The sequence below is a fragment of the Marmota monax genome, unplaced genomic scaffold, assembly GCF_021218885.2.
Source record: "Marmota monax isolate L192 unplaced genomic scaffold, Marmota_monax_Labrador192_F-V1.1 WCK01_AAM20220418_F8-fsc00005, whole genome shotgun sequence".
NCBI classification, from domain to species: Eukaryota; Metazoa; Chordata; class Mammalia; order Rodentia; family Sciuridae; genus Marmota; species Marmota monax.
The window spans coordinates 9034244-9043106 of NW_026692254.1; positions in this window are offsets into that span (position 1 = coordinate 9034244).

The following is an 8863-nucleotide window of genomic DNA, read 5'->3' on the forward strand; positions in this document are numbered from 1 at the left end:
GTAGAATTATAATCACAATCCCTAAAACAAACATACGATTACCTAAACTTTCCTTTTACCACTTTGAAATCCTTTCCTCTAGTCCCTCCTCATTCTGTACACAAGAAAACCTCATATTTCCTATTATTTCATTTTATTTCCCCCTTTTTAATTGATAATAATAGGGATCCTATTTTTCATGAACTTAACAAGCGTACTTAGTTTACCCTTATTCTGTAGAAAGCCTCCAGTCCCCTACTTTCCGGTTACTCCATGACCAGGCAAAAGATAGGTTCTTTATTTTTCTCTTGTTCTAAGGACATGACAAACGATTTACCTTTAGCCCATGCACATAACTGACTATGCCTCCAATTTTACTTTTATTCCTAGACATCTAAACCTTCTCTTTTCCCTTTATTCCATGGAAACTGTCAGATCTCATACTTTTCCCTATTCCACAGACATTATCAGGCTTAATATTTTCCTTGTCATGTGTGTATACAGCAAGTTCTCTTATTCTCCAACAGTCATTCATGTATACAGTTAGGATTTTTCTCATTTTCCCTGGCATGACCTACGTGCCTGTAATTGCCTTCCACATGGACACAGCCACAGCCCATTTTTTTCCCCTCCTTTTCTATGGACCTAATAAGATGCTCCCTATTTTCATACAGACCTCACCTTCCCTATGTCATATGACACAACGAGGCATATATTTTCCTCCATTCATATGACATGAACTAAACCTTATTTGCCCCTTTCTCTTGTACATGATCAAGCTCTTTAACTTCTTTTTTATCTCATGGATATAACCAGTCCCATATTTCCCTTTTATTCTATGAGTATGAATAGCCTTCATATTTCTTCTCATTCCAGGATATAATTAGGCCATCATATTTATCTTATTTCATGTCCTAATTAGGAATTTCATTTTACTATTGTTTTAGTCAGTTTTTTCACTGCTGTGGCCAAAAGACTTGAAAAGAACAACATAGAGGAGGGAAATTTTATTTTGGGGCTCACAGTTTCAGAGGTCTTAGTCTATAAATTGTCAGCTTCATTCCTCAAGATCCGAGGTCAGGCTGAACATCATGGTAGAAAAGTGGTGGAGGAAAGGGACTCAGTACATGGCACCCGGAAGCGCAGAGAGAGAAAGAGAGAGAGAGAGAGAGAGAGAGAGAGAGAGAGAGAGAGAGAGAGAGGGAGGAAGGGAGGGGGAGGGAAGGAAAGAAAGAGGGAGAGGGGAAGAGAGACATGAAGGGGGGAGCTCTCTTCACTACAAGAAAGTATTAACCCTATAAACCCTAAAGTCATACCCTCAGGACCCACCTCCTCCAGCCACACCCTACCTGCCTATTGTTACTACCCAGGTAATCTCTATCAGATGACTAATGCACTGATTAGCTTAAGATTCTCATAACCCAATCATTTCAGCTCTAAATTTTCTTGCATTGTCTCTCACATGAACTTTTTGGGTACACCTCATAACTATAAGACCTCGTATTATGTGAAAATAAACATGCTGCTTCTTTACCTGTGTTCCATGAACATGACCAGTTCCCCTATTTTTTCCTTCTTACATGAACATGACCAGTTGCTTATTTTCTTCTCTTACAGAAATAATCAGGCCTGATATTTTTCCCTTTGCATGGATTTCATAAGGCTCAATATTTTTCTCTTAATTCATAGAAATGATCAGGATCCTTCTTTTCACCATATTTCTCACAATCCATTAATATTGCCAGGGTCCATATATTACTTTTATTTTCAAAGCCTCAAATTCAAAAACTCAAAGGTTGAATGTTTTCTCACATATATGGAAGCTAGAGTAAAATAAGGTAAAAGGAGAGGGAAGGATAGGATAACCTAAAGATAAAGGGAAGATCAGTAATTTAGAAAAAGGAGATCAAGAGGCAGATTGGAGAGCTAGGTAAGGGGAGGCAATGCACATTAAATTCTTAAAAAACAATAATATGTGCCTATATAAACATACCACAGGGAAATTCACCTTTATGTGTAAGTAGAAAGAACCAATCAAATATAAATAAATAGAAGAGGGAATGGAAGTCCAGTAGAGAATGGGAAAGGGGAGGGAGGATAGAAGGGAAAGGAGGAACCATGAACTAAAATTGGATCCCATGCATGTATGAGTTTGTTAGGATGAACCCAACTACTGTTTGTAACTGTAAAGCTCTAATTAAAAAATATGGAAAGTAAAACAAATACACAGTATGCTACTTTCTAACTCTCGGAATGAGGTAATAAAAGAGCTTGATAATTTAATGTCTAGAAATGATCAGGGAAAATAAACTTGTACTCTGGGGGAAAAGGGGATGATGGTGTGCAAAGTTTGGGGAGGGCAACTGGATAATATCTTCTTCTAGAAATTTCTAACAATTTCATTCTTAGGAATTTATAGTATAGACATACCCACAGAGTGGGCACAGGTAAGTGTACCAAAATGCTTGTTGGGATACTGTTACAACTATAGTCCTGAAGTCAACCTGATTGTGTATCAATAGGATATTGAATAGATAAATGATGATATATCTACACAACAGAAAAAATAATGAAGTTCCTCTTTTCCACATATCCATGAGCATGGCAGCAGCTCTTCCTTTCCTTCTGTATTTGGACATTAAATTGCTGCTGAGTTCTTCCTTATTCCACAGATAGAACCAGGCCAGTGATTTCTCCTTTATTATGTGGTTTTAACCAAATTTCTTGTTTCCCCCTAGTGCCATGGACTTTACTAGAATTCTATTTTCTTCTTATTTTATGTCCATAGAAAAAGATAAAGAAAGGGACCTTAGGCTCAGGATGTAGAGTGCTTGCCTAACATGTGCAAGGACCTGGATTTAATCCCCAAGCACTACAAAAACAAAAACAAAAACAGCTCAAACACAAATAACAACAAAAATGGGAGTCAGGGCTTCTGTCATTTCTGATGTTGTTTGGCTGTGGCAGCAGGTCAGTCTCTGCCTCTGTCTTTACCTCCCATTAAGGCTGGAGATCTGCTGCCACAATCCCAGGAACACCAGGAGTGACATGAGGAGATCTTCTTTTGTTTTCCTCATGTGCTTTCAATATTTTTTTTTCATTTTAAAAAATTTTAATTTGTTATGTATGACATCAGAATGCATTACAATTCATATTACACATAGAGAGCACAATTTTTCATATCTCTGGCTGTACCCAAAGTATATTCATACCATTCGTGTCTTCATACATGTACTTAGGGTAATAATGTCCAACTCATTCCACCATCTTTCCTACCCCCATACCCCCACCCTTCCCCTCTCTCTCCTTTTCCCCTTTGCCTTATCTAGAGTTCATCTAATCCTCCCCCACCCCTCCACCACCATATTATGGACCAGCATCCTTAAATCAGAGAAAACATTCAGCATTTGTTTTTTTGGGATTGGCTAACTTCACTTAGCATTATCTTCTCTAACTCCATGCATTTACCTGCAAATGCCATGATTTTATTCTCTTTTAATGCTGAGTAGTATTCCATTGTGTATATGTACCACAGTTTCTTTATCCATTCATCCACTGAAGAGCATCTAGGTTGGTTCCACAGTTTAGCTATTGTGAATTGTGCTGCAATAAATATTGATGTGGCTGTGTCCCTGTAGTATGCTGTTTTTAATTCTTTTGGGTAAAGAGCAATGAGTGGGATAGCTGGGTCAAACCGTGGTTCCATTCTCAGTTTTCCCAGGATTCTCCATACTGCTTTTCATGTTGGCTGCACCAACTCGCAGTCCCACCAGCAATGTATGAGTGTGCCTTTTTCTCCATGTTCTCACCAACACTTATTGTTGTTTGTATTCTTTTTTAAAAAATATTTTTTAGTTTTTGATGGACTTTTATTTCCACTTATTGTATATGGTGCTAAGAATCGAACCCAGTGCCTCACGCATGTTAGGCAAGCACGATACCGCTGAGCCACAACCCCAGTCCTGTTGTTTGTATTCTTAACAGCTGCCATTCTAACTGGAGTGAAATGAAATCTTAGAGTAGTTTTGATTTGCATTTCTCTAATTGCTAGAGATGTTGAACATTTTTTCATATATTTGTTGATTGATTGTATGTCTTATTTTTATAAATATTTATTTTTTAGTTGTAGATAGACACAATATTTATTTCATTTTTATGTGATGCTGAGTGACCCCAGTGCCTCACATGTGTGTGCTAGGCGAGTATGCTACCACCAAGCCACAACCTCAGCTCTGTGTATCTTCTTTTGAGAAGTGTCTGTTCAGTTCTTTGGTTCATTTATTGATTGGGTTATTTATTTTTTTTGGTGTTAAGATTTTTGAGTTCTTTAATATATCCTAGAGATTAGTGCTCTATCTGATGTATGTGTGGTTTCAATACTTCTTTTCAAAATTTTTTTAATTTGTTCTTTTTAGATATACATAACAGTAGAGGGTATTTTGACATATTATACATACATTGAGTACAACTTATTCTAATAGGATCCCATGCAGTTGTACACAATATGGAGTTTCACTGGTTGTGTATCCATATATGAACAAAGGAAAGCTATGTCCAATTCATTTTACTGTCTTTCCTATTCTCATCCCCCCTCCCTTCCTTTCATTCTTCTTTGTCTAATCCAGTGAAATTCTATTATCCCTCTCCCTCCAACCATTGTATGGCAATATCCACATATCAGAGAGAACATTTGGCCTTTGTTTTTTGGGGGGATTGGCTTATTTCTCTTAGCATAATAATCTCTATTTCCATCCATTTACCCACAAATGCCATAATTTTATTCTTCTTTATGGCTAAGTAATACTCCATTGTGTGTATATACCACATTTTCTTTATCCATCCATCAGTTGAAGGGTACCTGGTTAGTTCCATAGCCTGGCTATTGTGAATTGAGCTGCTATAAACATTGATGTGGATGTGTCACTGTAGTACACTCATTTTAAGTCATTGGGGTATGTACCAAGGAGTGGGATAACTGGGTCAAATGGGGATTCCATTCAGTTTTCTAAGGAATCTCTATTCTGCTTTCCATACTGTAGCACCAATTTGCAGTACCACCAGCAATGTGTAAGAGTACCTTTCTCCCCACATCCTTGCCAACATTTATTGTTACTTGTGTTCTTTATAATTGCCATTCTAACTGGAGTGAGATGGAATCTTAGTGTAGTTTTAATTTGTATTTCTCTAACTGCTAGAGATGTTGAACATTTTTTCATTTATTTTTTGACCATTTCTATTTCTTCTTCTGTGAAGTGTTTGTTCAGTTCCTTTGCCCATTTATTGATTGGGTCATTTATTTTTCTGGTATTATGTTGTTTGAATATCCTGGAAATTAATGCCTTATCTGAGGTATTGGTGGTAAAGATTTTCTCCCATTCTGTAGGATCTCTGTTTATGTTCTTGATTGTTTTTTTTTTTTTTGCTAGGAAGAAGCTTTTCAGTTTGATACTATCATATTTATTGATTTTAGATTTTACTTACACTTTAGGAGTCTTGTTGAAGAAGTTGGTTCCTAAGCCAACACGGTGGACCTACATTTTCTTCTACTAGGTGCAGGGTCTCTGGTCTAGTGACAAGGTCCTTGTTCTACTTTGAGTTGAGTTTTGTGCAGGATGAAAGACAGGAGTTCAATTTCATTCTACTACATATGGATTTCCACTTTCCCAGCACCATTTTTTGAAGATGCCATCTTTTCTCCAATGTATGTTTATGGTGCCTTTGTCTAATATGAGGTAACTGTACTTATGTGGATTTGTCTCTGTATCTTCTATTTTGTTCCATTGGTAGAAACCTTCTTTTTAATCTCTTCTTTGGACATGCCCAGGTCTATGCCTTCCTCTTTTTCCATGGAAACTACCAGTGATTCATTTTTCTCTTAATATATAGACAACTAATTCCTAAGCTACATCCTCCAACTCTTAAATTTTTGAGTTTGAGATAGGTCTTGCTAAGTTGGTCCGGGCCTCTCTAAGTTACTGAGGTTGGCCTCAAACTTGTGGTCCTCCTGCTTCAACCTCCTGAATCACTGGGATTATAGGTGTGCACCACAACACACAGATTCTAACTGTCATATTTTCTTTTTAAAAATTTGTTCTTATTAGTTATACATGTCAGTAGAATGCATTTTGACATATTACACATATATGGAGTATAACTTTTCATACTTCAGGTTGTACACAATGTAGAATTACATTGGTTTGTAATCATATATGCACATAGGAAATGAATGTCTGATTCATTTACTATTTTTCCTATTCCTATTCCCCCTCCCTTCCCTTCATTTCCCTTTGTCTAATTCAAAGTACTTCTATTCTCCCCACCGCCCCTTATTGTGAGTTAGAATCCACATATTACAAAGAACGTTCATTCAGCCTTTGGTTTTTTTGGGATTGACTTATTTTACTTAGCATGATAATTTCCAGTTCTATTCATTTATCAGCAAATGACATAATTTAATTTCTCTTTATTGTTGAGTAATATTTATTATGTACATATACTGTATTTTCTTTATTCATTCATCTATTGACGGTACCTAGGTTGGTTCCATAATTTAGCTATAAACATTGATGTGGCTGTGCCACTGTAATATGCTGATTTTAAGTCCTTTGTGTATATACCAAGGAGTGGGATAACTGGGTCACATGGTGGCTCCATTCCAAGTTTCCTGAGGAATCTTCATACTGCTTTCCATAATGGTTGCACCAATTTTCAGTCCCATCAGTGATGCATGAGTGTTCCTTTTCTCCTATATCCTCTCCAACATTTTATTGTTGCTTATATTCTTGATAATTGTCATTCTTACTGGAATGAGATGGAATTTCAGTGTAGTTTTAATTTGCATTTCTCTAATTGCTAGAGATGTTGAACATATTTTCATATATTTGTTGACCTATCTTATTTCTTTTTCTATGAAGTATCTGTTGAGTTCTTTTGCCCATTTATTGACTGGATTATTTGTATTTTGGGTTAATTTTTTTGAGTTCTTTATATATTCTGGAGATTAATGCTCTATCTGAGGTTCAGGTGGCAAAGATTTTCTCCCATTCTGTAGTCTGTCTCTTCACTTCCTGGATTGTTTCCGTTGCTGTGAAGAAACTTAGTTTGATTCCATCCCATTTATAGATCCTTGATTTTACTTCTTGATCTTCAGCAGTCTTGTTAAGGGAGTTGATTCCCAAGCTGACATGATATAGATTTGTGCCTACTTTTTATTCTGTTAGGCACAGGGTCTTTGGTCTAATGCCTAAGTCTTTGATCCCTTTAGAATTACTAACTCCCATATTTCTTAAGCAGATTTGTTTTTAATACTTTTAGCTTCATGTTCATGGGTTTTCTTATACAACTCACTGAATTTTAATTGTCCTCTCTGAGGTCTACAGTTCATCAGATGCATCCCCGATTTCTAGAGCATGCTGAGATCACCCAGATCTGAGATAGGTGAGATAGATAGCCTCACATATTATTTGGAATCTTTTTGCATCTATTCTCCAGTAGTTGTCTTCTGCTCTGGCTCAAGGAATTCCAAAGCTTCCATTTACATTGGCTGGATATGTCCTAGCAAGGTAGGCTCCGGGATCAAGGGTGGATATTGTAATGGTCCTGGAAGGATTTTCACAATGGAGGGTGGCCTGGTTTAGGGGCTAGGGGGTCCACAGATCACAAACATAGGTGTTTGCATTCAGAGCCAGAGAAAAATCATATAGATGTTTTCTGAACACCCACAAAAGCCTGACTTGGGAACAGGTTCTTTACCTTTATCTACTTAGTCACCTATGAGTCTTTTCTCCATTCTCGTGTTACAGACAAAGAAGTAGAGGCTCAGGGAGATGAAATAACATTCCCAGAATCCCTAGTATGAGACTTAGTCCAGGAAAATTGGATAATGAGACTTGTGCTTCCCCTGCCATATCATGCTGATTCTTACAGATCAATAGTTTTATTTAGTTTTGGATATTTTAACATTTATTTTGGAATAATTTCAGTCTTCCAAAGAAGTTGCAAAAATAACATAAAGCCTTGTCCTATATCCTTCATGTCCCCAAATGTTAACATTTTAAAATTGCGGTATAATGATGAAAACTAAGAAGTTAGCAAATGACAACACTATTAACTATTTTACAGTTTTCATTCACATTTTATCAATTATCCCATGAGCATTCTTTTTTTTTTTTTTTTTTTTTTTTGAGAATCCTGTTCAAGTCTCACATTAATAAATGTTTTAAAACTAAGATGTTCTTTTGGGCTTCTGGGTGCAGGAAAAGTTTAGGGCTCTGTAGGATTAATTTCTTAATGTGGCCCACATATTATTCTTCCCTCATAGGGAGGGTAGGATTATGTCACAAAACTCCATTGGGGATGGCAAGAATCAGTGCCAGGGCCTGCAGGTACAGTTAGACTTAATAGGCAGAAATCTGTGACAACTGCGTGGCAAGGAAAACCTGTCTTTAGAGGAAGCACACAGAATAGTTGATGGCTTGGTAGGACTCTGGGAACCCAAGGTAGGTATGTAGAATGTACTCCTTGTTAAATGTAACTGATTCCTTATATCTCAGTTTAAATATTACCCGTCTTCTATGTCAGTTGTTATTGAATAACACTGTACTGGTCTGTGCTGGAGTTTTCTTGCATGTAGGCAAGGAAGGAGGCTTTTATACCTCAGGTTTTTGGAAACTTCCCTTGCCTGGACTGTGTGTTGTAATGGGTAGAAAACTGACTGGTGTGGGCTGAGAAGCCCTTCAGGGAGATTTCCTTGACTGGCCTCCTTCAGGACCTGAGAAGGACGAGGCCTGGGTCTTGATTTGTGTTTAAATGCAGGCAAGCCATCTTTCAGGAAAAGCTGTTGGTGAGATCCACCTTGGAAGAGCAAGAGAATTGCTACTGACGC